Source organism: Gymnogyps californianus, chromosome 1 (genome assembly GCF_018139145.2).
Source record: "Gymnogyps californianus isolate 813 chromosome 1, ASM1813914v2, whole genome shotgun sequence".
Classification (NCBI taxonomy): domain Eukaryota; kingdom Metazoa; phylum Chordata; class Aves; order Accipitriformes; family Cathartidae; genus Gymnogyps; species Gymnogyps californianus.
In genome coordinates this window covers 218,269,535-218,283,277 of record NC_059471.1, presented here as the reverse complement: position 1 = coordinate 218,283,277, position 13,743 = coordinate 218,269,535, and the positions used below count along the sequence as shown (strand labels likewise).

At 41.3% G+C, this 13,743-nt stretch overlaps 1 protein-coding gene across 1 annotated transcript in view; it reads right to left on the bottom strand.

The window, feature by feature from the left end:
- The window catches only part of PPP6R2 (protein phosphatase 6 regulatory subunit 2), a 106,456-nt gene that overhangs the window by 73,762 nt on the left and 18,951 nt on the right, over window positions 1-13,743 (bottom strand). Inside the window, 1 exon segment of the mRNA XM_050901326.1 lies at window positions 3,062-3,194. The gene's annotated coding sequence lies outside the window, so the exon portion shown is untranslated.

Here is a 13,743-nt window from a genome sequence, read left to right as displayed (position 1 = left end):
TCACTTCCTTTTGTGAATCACCAGCTGGTTAAAACATAAGAAACAAATCAAAAGCAAATTAAAAAAAAAAATAGAAAAAGGCAGCAAGTAAGGTCCCAAAAGAAACAGTGCTGCTCAATGTATTTATAAGTGATCTCAGAAGAAAGATGAATAGCAAAGTAGCAACATTTATTAGTGATAAAAAATTATTTAGCTTAAACTTACCAAAGCTGTCACGAACAGCTGCAGAATGATTTCATGTTAATAAGCAGCCAGACAATGAAATGGCAGATTTAACTCAGTGCTGACAAAAGCAAAGTACTCATCATGGGAGAAAACCCACCACTGAACAACGACCGCTAAGTTAGTTAACATCACTCTGATCGGGGACCTGTGGCCATCCAGTATTTTCATACAAAAGTGCCCAAATCTTTATTATGGGCACGCTAGGAAAATAAATACTTGCAGGGTTTATAAACATCACCAAAAGGTATTTGAGCAGCAACTGCATCACTTCAGGTGAATTTGTCTTTTTGAAAAGAGAACAAGCAGGGGATAAGCAATCTGCCCCTGTCCACTATGTCCTGACTGGCAAATCCTTTCCTCTGGGCTTGGTTCAGTCTAACCCAGGAGCTTTCTGGGACCAGTCAACATCTGCAGTGTCCTCTGGATCCTCAGGAAGTCTCTCATTCTCCACCAGTTCTGAAGCCAGGCTGTCCATCTGCCCCCTGCTCGTCCGAGATTCATTCCACGCTCTCCTGCACCACAAGTTTCTTTCCTGCTGAACTTTCACACACTCACACTCTTCTGCCTGCCCCATCCCACGTTCTGGGAACTTCTTCCCCCACGTATGTTCAGATGATCCCAGGAAGGAGCCATCTCCCCTCCTTCCAGAGGGCTTCGCCTGACCTGAGTGCCACAGCCAGGACAAAGCAAACAAGCAGCCCTCCTCTGTGATGCATGGCAACCCTTTTGAAGAAACATGACATTTTAACATACAAATAGAACAGATCCTATTTGTTACAGCCATTTGGAAATGATCTTGGAGCCACTGTTCAAGGATCTCAATACAGAGCAGCAGCCAAAGAGGTAAAAGTAATGTCAAAAGTTATTACAAGAAAGAATAAGCAAGTAAACAGAAGGCATGACATCATTTGACTATCGTGTGCTTGCATCTCGAGTGCTGGTCTGGTCAGCTTCTCTCAGAAGAGACAGCAGAGCTCAAACAAGTACAGCTAGTCTGATTAGCTTCTCTTAAAAGAGATTGAGCGGAACGTGAAACAGCACAGCTTCTAATGGAAGATGCATTAAACTTGACTTGATAAGTGACTACGGCTCAGAAAAACAACGGATACAGAGAAAGGCATGAATGGTATTAAGGGGGTGAACAGACAGTTATTTACAGCTTCCTAGAAACCCAAGAATGGGGACACCTCACAAAGTTATCAAGCAGCCAACACGCAAAATGAAACACTAATTACGTTGTGCATGGGAAGAAGAAACCCTGTGGAACTTGCTGCCATAGATAGTTACGGAGTCCAAAAGCTCAACTGAGCTCAAAAACTCAGCTGGTTACATCAGTTCATAAAAAAACAGGTTTGTGAAGGACCCTCAAATGTTTTACAGCCACTGCTGTTTCAGAAAAGTCACTAACCTGGGTGACTGTCAGAAAGTGGGAGCACCTACCCTACATTTATACTGTTCTCAACTTCTCCCAAGCGCATCGTTAGCAGGAGCAGGTATCGGAGGGTCCTGAGCCAGCTGGACCTCCAGGATGACTGTAATTTGCCAGACTGGGCTACACTGTTACTTCCGACTGCTATTTTTTTATTTCTAGATATCTCACTGGCATAGATGACTACGAATGTCTGGGTACCATCTACATGCTGTAGTTCCTAGACGGCTTCCAGAATGATTTTCATGGAGTCACAGAGTGGTCTGGGTTGGAAGGGACCTTTAAAGGTCATCTAGTCCAACCCCTCTGCCATGAACAGGGACATCTTCAACTAGACCAGGTTGTTCAAGGCCCTGTCCAACCTCACCATGAATGTTTCTAAGGATGGGGCATCTACCACCTCTCTGGGCAACCTCTGCCAGTGTTTCACCACCCTCATCATAAAAAATTTCTTCCTTATATCTAGTCTGAACCTACCCTCAATTTTCACCAGTTTCAAGCCATCGGGCCTGACATGCAACATAAATATAACCAACTCCATCAGCAGTAGCATCTTTATTCACAGCTCACCTAAAACCTGCACTTTTCTGCAACAAAACTTAGGGTCTCCTCCTTCTTTTAGGAGTTTTAAGATGTCTTTAATTCACAACCTGTTCCCCCGGGAGACCTTGCTTTACTTAAAATCTCTTGCCTTTGTAGCATTAAGAAAGCTTTTCCTAACTGAATTACCAACACTGAGTCAGCCAGCTCCACTGCTGGCACTGGGAAGGACCGCAGTGCTCCCACAGGCAACCAGTCCATCTCCAAATAATCCCAAGGCAGTGAATCCCCAATGTGATTACATGCTGCATGAAAGGGCAGCTCCTCTTGTTTGCTTTAAGCTGCCTGCTTGATAACTTTGTTGGATGCTTCCGATTTCTCACCTTACGAAAACCTGCGAGTAATCATGGCCTATCCACTTTCACTACCCCAATGACAAAACGTACTACATGTCACTTCCATATTGTTACTTCTTGGAACAGCTACAAGCAGTTCCCAGAAGTATAGATAGCCACCAGAAAGAAAAAAAGAAGTTCCATCTTCTTCCCATCAATTATGTACATTAAATTAGAGCTCAAGTTTTGAGCAGCGCTTACCAGTTAAACCTGGTTTTACAGAGTAACCTGACCAACATACCATGACTAGATTGCAGACTCAACAACGGCAGAACTGAGCTTCTCAGCTGTACGTAACCAGCTCTGAATCTCATCAGCAGAACCATCCCAGTGACACTACAGTTCCCTCTCAAATGACTCCAGGTATTAAATACCAAGAACAATCTCACTAGCAACCACCAGAACACATAATATAGCATTATAAAACACGTTGTCATTACTGAGCTTAAAAAGGAAAGGTAGATGTGCATACCTTCAGTAGAAGTTATTTCAAACGTGAAATCTTCTCCACGGACAGAGAAACATTTGGGTTACAGTTCCTGGAATATACCCAGCTTCAGAAAATTATTTTCATCCAGTGTGAACTCTTTCTCAAGCTTCCTATCCTGGAAAATATTTTAAAAAGTTACTATTAACCAAAGGTAACTGAGGGCCAAAGATTCTCCCCCCCCCCAACAAACTTCCACATAACCTTTCAGCTCAAAGAAAAATTTGAGCAAGACTGTAGGTGACTACACTCTTTGCAAAGCCATCACCACCACCACGTCAGACATACTCCTTTCAGTTACCCCCCGCCTCCCCGTAGCATTGGGCAAACATGAACCTTCATACCAAGCCGTGACAAGGCAGGGGTTAACAGCCCCTTCCCTTCAGAGCCCTCGGACTCAGCTGTGAGACTTGTACCTCATTCAAGAACACGTTTGTTTTCTTGACATCACTTCAAAAGAAAGTTATAGGTTGTCAAGGAAACCTAACGGTCATTTTCACTTGTTCCAAGAATAACTGCAGGAACAATACACGTATTTCACATTCGGTCTGGGGCCCCCACCACCTTAAGGAGGCAGCAAGGCGTCCAGAAGAGAGTTCACAGTGGTTTCAGAAGGCGATTCACAGAAGGGAAACAGGCAAGACAACTAAGCTTGGCTTAGCCTGCCAAGCTCCCCCCACAATTGAAAGAGCTGGGTTTTAACCAAACCTCTCTCTGAACGCAGGTATTCCTTTTGTACTGTGGGGTTATGACCAAACAGAAAGTAACAGCAGTCAGTCCCTACATCGACTGATCATGTTCCCACACTATTCCAATAAAAAGAGTACACTCACATTATGAGGGCGAATACGTATCTAAACAGCCTTGCAAACCTCCGTGTCAGAACCCAGAGAAGGCATGACAGTGTGACACAGACAGCACTAGCAGAAAGAACAATGTATTTCCTCATCTTCTTATCAGTAATTACTTAATTGGAGGTACAATATTCACCCAAAACTGAAGTCATCAATTCAAATGGACAGTGTTCATGATTTTATTGTGCATATTTAAGGTCTGTAAATTCGATGCCTTCTTTTTTCCCAGCACTTGTCCTACAAAGTCTTTTAAACATTATAAATGATATACTGAACATAAAACAGTGCAGCATAGATTTAAAGTCATAACCTGAGGCCCAACAATTAAAGTGCTGCTCTGAAAACAGACTGAATTGTTTTCCGAAGAAATCACCATACACCTTGGATGTATTCAAAATACAGCAAGAATACTCTGACAGAGCTTGAGAAAAAGCTACGGTTTTTGATTCTACATATCCCCTTAAAAGTCAAACTCTGTTTTGGAAATTAATTTGTAGTTGTGGATATTTGCTGTATTTCTACTTAAAAGCAAAGGGTGAGAAGAAAAGCTCTGAATAATGACTTTAAGTTTGGCAGAGTGTCATTATTATTTAGAAGCTACTTTATTATGGACATTCAAAACATCTGCCCCATTCTGACACTTTCGTTTGTTGTGCTCGTGGTCAAGATAAACCGTGCTTCACTCCAGGGCTCCACAAGGTAAGCAGTATTACTTCAGCCCCAATTCTGTTAATCTTGTGCTTAAATCCCAGCACAACAAGCAGTCCTGTTGGACTTACTGAGCCCAAAAGCCAGGCACACATTTACACAGTTACATGATCTATGTGAAGGTGGTCAGCAGAACAGCAAACCGACTCCATGTACAGAGTATCCCGCACTCCCTCAACGCATTCTTTTACACCAAGTCCATATAGCGAGACCCATGAACAGGAGCAAGTACCCATCTTGTTCTTACTGAAAGTGCATTTCACAGCAGCCTATCTGAAGGACACGATCAAGTCACACCTTACTGAAATGGCCTTCCCAGATTATGGAACGATGGAAGCAGGCCTACGTGACATTGTCTTTCTAACTTGAAAAAGAGTAAGAATTTAATCTCTAACATTTCAAGTGACTGACATCAGCCTCACAGATCTGTCATCTTTAGTTTTTAATGCTATATTCATCTCAATTTTTCTTCAATTTCTTCAATTATTTTTTAATTGAAATAGTTACTGAACAAAATTTCCAGGTAAGAGTGGTAGGACAACGGGATCTGCTGCATTTCACCACAGTTGAAACAGAGTTGGATAATGTGGTTACTTACTTTCTTACATTCTGAACACATACTGCTGAGATTTCAGCCTTATTCTCTTCTGAGACATGCGCTTTATTTCACCTGACAATCGATTCGAAACAAAGCACAATAAAGTAGTTAAAGTAAATAAGAGTTTATATTTTCTGCCTTCTCTCCCAGTGATTTTAATTTTTTTGCTAAACTTGCTGCGTGTTAACCAGCTACATACACGGACACATTCAAAAATTTAGCATAGGATACCCATATAGAAGTTCAGTTTTGAAGTCAAACCATGGACAGGTTTCTATGTTGTTAAGAACAAAAAGTGTCTCATTTCTAACAGCAGAAATCATCCACCTCAAAATAACAACTAGTATCTCCAGTGATTTCCTCAAATAGGGTAGAGGGAATAAACCCAGTAGATCAAACATACTCCCCGTACTCACAGACTTTAGAGAAAATGTAATCTAACTCAGGCTATGGATTTTAAAATACCCTCCAAAGAGTATGCCATGATTCTCTACAGTGCAGACACAGTAGTAGCAAGGTGAATGGACAGCTATTAGCAAATTCTTTTTAAAAGGCTTCTATATGGTGACACAAGCATTCCCAGCTTCCACAATGAAATAATTAAGCCTGTGTGGCTTCAGAAAAGCAGAGCCACCACAAGTCTTACTGGTGTCACAGGGGCTGCCATCTTTGGGAAAACCACATCACTTCATCATCAGAAACACCTAAATATGAGTTAGTCCCACTGTAATCCAACAGTATGATACAGCTTCTCCATTTGGGGAGATACAACTTTGAATTAGGTTAAATTTGAGCTGCCTACCTTCCTTATTCCAAGAGCACATTTTTGATTCTTTGGAAATCGAATGTTTGTAGATGCTACTGTGCTAGACCTGCTCCTATTCTTCAGGCCTCCATCACACACATCCCAGATTACTTTCACTGCAAACTTCTCACTGGTAAGGCAACATGCCTAAAAACAATCAATAGGAAGGTGATTACTGAGAACGACAATCTAATCAACAGAATTCACTGCCGTGCCATAAAAGCTACTAAGAGTTTTGTAAAATTCTACAGATCTCTGTTTAAATGGATAACGAAGCTTTGGACAGCTCAAAGATGCAGATGGAGACACTGTGAAAGAACAAACGTAAATCCTCACGATTTCAGAACAAGGCAGCTGCTCAGCGGCTGTTGTTGAGTAGCTGCTTATGAGGAGAGGGGTTCACGGTGAGGTTTGGGGTTGGGAGAAGTTGTCTTGTTCTTTTAAGTTAGCTTTGCATTCCACAAAGAAGTTTTTCACATGTGCTACACATCGCTACCCAAGACATGGCATAAACAGATCCAGCCCGACAAATCCTGGTAACCCCTGTGCTCCTCTACATCCTCATCTGCAGGCACGGCACCGAGCCTGCTTTCGTGTTCTGGTGCAGGAAAGCCACGGCACGGCTCCGAAGAGCCTCCCAAGGGCTGAGCACCGCTCACTAACACTTACCTGCACATTACCACCTCCCTGACGAACTCAGCATTTCATGTGACCGTGTGGTGTCATTACTTTGTCATCACTACCTGTCTTGTAATCACACATCTGCAAAAATGGAATACTCATGCAAGCAACTGGTGAAGTTGTTATACAAAGAATGAGAGGCAGATAAATCTACTGTTCAGCATTACTTAATGATTTCCAGCTTCAAAGTAGTCACACACCAGCCAAACCTTTCAAACAGTCATTAGAACCAACAAGGCAGAAAAAAATTGAACCACTTTCACTTTATGAAAGAACATTGGCAAAACGCCTGAGTAACTTGCCCAAAGTTTAGTGTGAGCAAAATCTAAAGGAATTCAAGAGACTGCCGATTTACAGCTCCTTTCATTAGACAGCATTTGTTTCCAAATATCCCAAATAACTAAAAATAGCTATGTCTTTCATATAGAAAGACATGCTTCCAAACATATTAACAAATTAAAATATCAATCAAGAGTGAAACTCCAATTTGTATATAGTTTAGTTCTAAGTCACTATGAAACTAAAGTGTGTTGCAGCTTTTCCGTACACTTTTTTGCAAACACCCTGCAAGTAGAGTCTATCTTCCCTACCACTGCTTCTCCTTGCAGTCCTTAAGCAGCAGGGTTTTCAGAGATATTCCACAGTCTTTTTATGGAATCCACTCAGATAACTAAGAAAAGCTCATTAACAAGCAGTCTAAAATCCACTATATAAACCTCTACAATGCTTTTGAAAGAGCATTTACACTTTAGAAAGTCAAGGGGGAAAAAAAAAAATGTTAAAAATATCCCAGCTTCTCAACTACCTCCTGAGCCCTCTTCAGGAAATTTCCGCTTGAAAAAAAGACTTGCTGAAGGATCTGCACAAGCTATTATATGTACCCTTCTATTACTTTGGGTAGCATGTGCCAAGGTAACGTATATAATAATGGAAAACCAGAGACAGTATAGGCACTATACAGAAAGGACTGGCGCTATACACCTGCAGCTCAGCCCCTCTGCTAGGAGCTGACCTGGGTGCAGCAGAGTTGGGCAGTTCCAGCCCAGCATCCCCCCCGGCCGTGCCCGGCTCCCAAGGGCAGCACAAGCGCACAGAAATAGCTCAGGCCTGAGGCAGCAGGCTCCCCGACATCTCTGCTGGAGAAGGGCGACTCAGACCCAACCCTGTGAGCCTGCAGAAGTCAGCCTGAATCCAACTAAGACAGCAGCATGCCTGCAGCATGGGCACCAGGAGAGCTTGGATGCTTCTTGCAGTGCTCCTCCGCTGAAAAAAAGGCGAGACGTTAAAAAGAGAGCACATGTAAGGAAGCCGTTGGTAAGCAGAGAACTCTCTTTGGGCTCCTCCTGCTACTATGGGGGAAGCAGGGAGAAGTGATCAAACTGCACCAAGGCAGCCGGAGGCTGGAACACTGCTTCCCTGCAGTGAATCCATACGCACAATTTGTATGAACCAACTCCTAGTAACAGAGGATTGTTTATCCAGAAAAGGCATTTGAAGAGGAAAACATTGAGGAGAATTAGAATTCCTAGATGAAAATAATCAAAAATGTATTTAACTCTTAAAAAAAAGGCAATGCGAAAGCAGAAGAGCATCTCTGGCTAGCTATTCTAACGGCTTGGGCACAGCAAGAGAGAAACAAGACTCTTGCCTTCCCCATATGTACCAGTGGCACCTCACAGTAGTCAGTAGCGGGATGTAAGCATATGAAAAAAGGACATGCATGTTTTGATAATACTGTATAAAAAGCAGCTATTTTTAAAGAAATTTAAAGTCTTCCCACTGCCTTAGTTACTTTCATATGGTTGATCAGAAATATCAAGCAAGATTAACTAAATTCAACCTTTTATATAAGCTATAATGTCCCTCAAGATTGAAGTTAGAAGTTTAGTTATCCAAACTATGAAAAAAAAGCATTTCTACAGGGTATCTCCATTGCAATTAAAGAGCTAAACAAAGGAACAGGTAGCTTACACAAAAACAATAACAGCCACAAACAATTCTCTAGTCAATTTTATCTCCACTTGCACATATTTTGGAATTCATTCAGCTACTTCCCACCTACTTTAAGAGTGGTCACAAAAAAATTTATCACAATCCAAAGAAAAAAAAGCCCAGCATAAAGCAGTCATCCTTTCCATCTTTTCCTCTCCGGTGCAACAAGTGAGAAATGCAAGTACTATTTAAGACAGCCCAGAGGCTTGCCCATTCATGGGATTTTATACTATCAACACTTGCATCAAGTTTCTGAAGTTGGGCTTTTTTCAGATCATCAACTCTTTCCTAACCCTACTTCTCTCAAGATAACACCACCAGGAATTCAGGGATAAAAGGGTGTAATAGCTGTAAAATTGTCACGGAGAATAACAAAAAAATTATTATTTCCAAAAGATAGGTGAAAAATCAGGATACTTTTTATGTCTTCTAGAAAGCTGTCACGAGTTCACCCTCCACAAAAGACAGTAATTTATCCTTAGGCCTTCAATACATTGCTGTCAGTTCTACCATCTGCATTGCTCCACAGGCACTCGGGCATCAAGACAGTTTGACAAAGCTGTGATCTCGTACCTAGTATTGGTATCTTATTTTGAAATTAATTCATAGGCACTAAGGAGAAGACTCCCTGACAGTATTCTGCTGGCACCACACTCATCCTCAGCTAGAACTGCAAAGTTAAGACAAACTTCAAATGACAGAGATTATTACTCCAGATATTCTTGGCTAATTTTAGCCCACAAAATCCTCCACCCTGCCACCAACCTACATGCAGCCCCACGATCACGTGGACGATGTTGGGTCTTTTTCACTTCCTCATTTCCCAAAAAAAGAAAAAAAAAAGAAAAAAGAAAAAAAGAAAAATTCATCCACCAACTCTTCTGAGACTGAAGCATAATATGGGAAGTTAAATATTCCCATAGTCACTAGTTATAACAGTAAATAATAAATACAACAGCTCACACAAACAAACCACTGCGCAGTTAATGGATACTTCTGGCATTTATTAGTATACATCGAACATTATGCATAGTGCTATTTTTTCAGAAACTATGCCATAAACAAAGTTACAGGGAATCCTCCTCCAACTTCCATTGCCACTTCACGTCATTTTCAGAAGAGAATTTGGCCCCCTGCACTTTTTCAGAGCACTTGAAATTTTATAGAAATTGCTGAAATTTAAAAAAAAAAGCCAACACCCAAGAAACAAAATTTTATTTGCAGACAAAACCAAACTGATCTACCATCCTTTTTAAATTTGTACGCTTTGAAACAAAGGTTCATGTCTCACTAAAGACTAAATGCTGTCCTTGCTGAATTCAAAGTAATTGACGGCAGTTTCGGAAAGAGATGAAACAAGGCCAGTTGCATCTTCTTGCATTTTCACAGGCTGCAAACTTACGGCATAAGATCCGAGGGGCCTGTATCTTCACATTTCTCTCAAACAATGATGAAGACTACCTGGTGTCTCATGCAGAGATCTGGTTTGGTTTTAATACTTCCCACAGAGAGCAGAATAGTAGTCTTGGGTTTCATCAATCCCTTAGGATAATTTACAGTATCGACAGTATTTCTGCAGCAACAGTACTGTCTGCAGTCCAATCTCAGCTATTTTACCACAGTCCTTCAGTCACATAAAGGGAATGAAATACCATTTAGAGAGTCAGCAACTAGTTTAATCTTAGATTAACATTTTAATATTATTGTACTTTTCTGATAACAACGGAAGAATTCCTTTAAGTAATTAGTGTGGGTATATACCCTCTCATTTCAAGAGACTATAAAATATTTGCCTTTTTCCACTCTCCCTGGAATTTGTTTTCTATCCTAACTGTAAGAGCAGACAGCCTGCTCCTCTCTACCCGAATGCTGATGTCTGTTCCCAGCCTCTGCAATTCATTTCTCAGCCTTCACACACACACTCTTAACAGCAAATATCAGTTTAAAATGCATCCTTTATAAATTCAGGTTCAGAGTGACTGCAAATTTATTTTCCTCTCCATCTGGACATTTGCAAAATGATATGCAAATCATAAGATACATGAAATGATACTGGTAATTATAGAAGTAACCGAGACCAGTTACTATTTTAAACTTTTGGCCAAGCACTGTGAATGTCTTTCACAGAAGCTGACCCATCCACAAAAACAGCACGTTGTGGTGATAGAGCTTGCACGAAATCTTTTCAAAACTGTTAAGTACAACAGGATGAACGTGAAGTCATCATGTTTTTTTGAGTGAGACAATAAAGACCGTAGAAGGCCCCATGCACAAGGTCAGGCATAACCAGATAACTAAAAGCAAGCTGAAGATTATCTAGTGCAGTTATTTATGGCAATAAACTGCCAAAAGGCACCAGAGCTGTGGCAGAGGAGGAAATCAAGGCCAGCGTTCTATTGTCAAATGTGCTGGCTGCAAAGAAGCTGGAGTCTACAATAAATCACTTGCAGAGGTATGGAAGGCCCCAAAAAACATCCTACTGTTTCTTACCTAGCATTAATAACAGAAGTGTCACACTAAAGCCCAGTGATTCACAAGGCAGGGGACAGTGTCATTTCAACCAATTCTTCTTCTACTGCCAACGTAGCGTACTGCTCTTTCACGCTCCCAAGCTGATACTTGAAGTCAGCTATAATCCATTTTAAGAATCTGTCAAGCCACTCAGTAACTAAACAAGCTGAGGAAAGTTGCCAGTTTAATACATAACACCATGCTGTTACCTCACAAGAATTTACATTTTCAGTATTTTTATAACCAAGATCTTCCCAAAAAATTTGATAATCTGGGTTATCAAGATTTTTTGACTGCACAACTTACGTTGCCTTAAAAGGGCCCAACTTTCCAGAGGAGTTAAGTAAACGCCCTCCAAAATTCAGAGCACACTATAAATGTCTCAAGTCATCCATGACAAAGTCTGCAGACACATCTGAAAGTCTTCCTCCTGTGACTACTGGAGAAGGGAGACAGAAAGCCATCATCCTGGATGCAGTTCATATCAAAAAAGGCACAAGACACTCTTGAGAATCACCCTTGTTTATCCAAGTTCTTGTTTAGAAAAGCTTAAGTCTCTATACTATTCTATTCAGAACAGAAATTGATTTAAACTCAACCAAGAAATAATACAACGGGTGAGCTATAACTGCACTTCAGTAACATAACCAAAACCAACATTTGTTCAACTAGTGCAAAGCTCCATGACAGGAACCCATTCACTGCTGCTCCCGCAGAACAGCCTGCCTCCTTCCCCTCACAATCCGCACTGCTGCTTCTCAGAGAGATCAAAGAAAGTTCAGGTAAAATTGCAACAAACCCCAACCCACGGTTAAGTACAGTCACTAGCATTGTGCCAGCTATACACACAGCATGACAGCTGGTAAGGAAAAGCAAGCAGATTAAACTCATTCTACTCAGAATTTAAATTTTTAGTTTTAATGTATAAAATCCACAGTGAATTAAAAACTAACACTTGCTCAAATTCTGCAATGCTAAAAACTAAGCTTGCTAAACTTTTCAGGCACGCTGTGACAAAACCACCTATGCACAGGCTATGTGGAGGGGATGTGGGGACAGAGTGAAAACTGTCAGCAGCTACAAAATTCCCTGCTGGGGGGGGGGGAAATCACATGGAGCCCAAGGCTGACAACATCTATTTCTAGAAGACACATAAATGTATAAAAATACTACCTAAAACTTATCATGCTCCTGACTCAAGGCACAAAAAGAATCTATTTCAATAAAAACACACAGTTATAAGAAAACATGGCACACTAGGCAGTCTAGAAGTAATTCTGACAAAACCTGGAAACATCGAAGCTTCTGCGCATTTCACCATTTTCTTTTCACCACAATCACTCATGCTTCTCCCACGCTTCAGGCCTTGCTTCCAGGAGAGGTCAGGGTCTCTTCATCTCGATTTTCACCTTTCCCATGATTTGCAAAAAAACCCAGGGTTGCCAGTGGTTTCCATCTATTTGTTCAATAGCATATGCAATGCCTTACATTTGTCACAGCGAGAGGAAAAAGGCACACGAGAAATAATTTAATCCTGTATCAGTTATTTGCCCTGACTAAAACAAGTGCTTTTGAATTACAGCTCTACAACAGCTCAAGCCAATCTCTGGATTCACACTGCCACGTCCCTTCCCTTGGACGAGCACCACTGCTCGCCTAAGCCCTTGGCGTGCCAGCCTCGGGTGCCAAACAGGTAGGTAACAAAGCCAGCGAGGCAGTAAATAGCACAGGCTGGGCGCTGTTTTGACCAATTTAGTGCCCAGGACCTCACCAAGTGTTCACAAAAAAACCCTGTGCCAGAAAGGCGCAAGCTGCTATGAAACCACACGCTAAGTCTAATCAAATGCATGGACATGAAACTATAGTCACACCATTTTTCTATGCTCACCCATAGACAATGCAACGCGAATCTCATAATTCAGCATTAAATTCATAGACAGCAACCAAACAACTATGAAGACTGCTCAACTTCCCCAGCCTTAACAGACTCACGGCTGGACTTAAAAAAAACACATGGCCTCTGCCTCCTTAAGCCAGAGCTTACATCAGTTCAGTGCGCTGGCACCACAGCTACACCCGGGAACTCGGAACATATCGTCAATTTTCAAGATTCTTCACTCTTCCCCAGAAGTGCATTTACAGGCTCCAGCACATATTAATTTAGTGATCAAATCTGCAACTGAAAGGAAATAAGCCCCACTGGACACACTATGAACTGATGAGCACTGCCCGGAAAGGTGCTTCCAGTTACTGCTCGAATGAACTGCTATGAATGGCATTCCTTCAAAAGAAAGTCAGAAACTCCTCAGAGTAAAAAAACATACCACACTGTTTACACCTCCAGAATATCGTCCCTGTTCTTGCTTGGTCTTATTTCTAAGAATTGAACAGAAAGATGCAAGAATGTCTTATTTACTTCTATATAAGCATTTTAGGATGCCATCTGAACTGATGATCCCATGTAAGATAGATGCATAGTACTGAAATTACAAAAATCCCATAAAGAATATGCACAGAA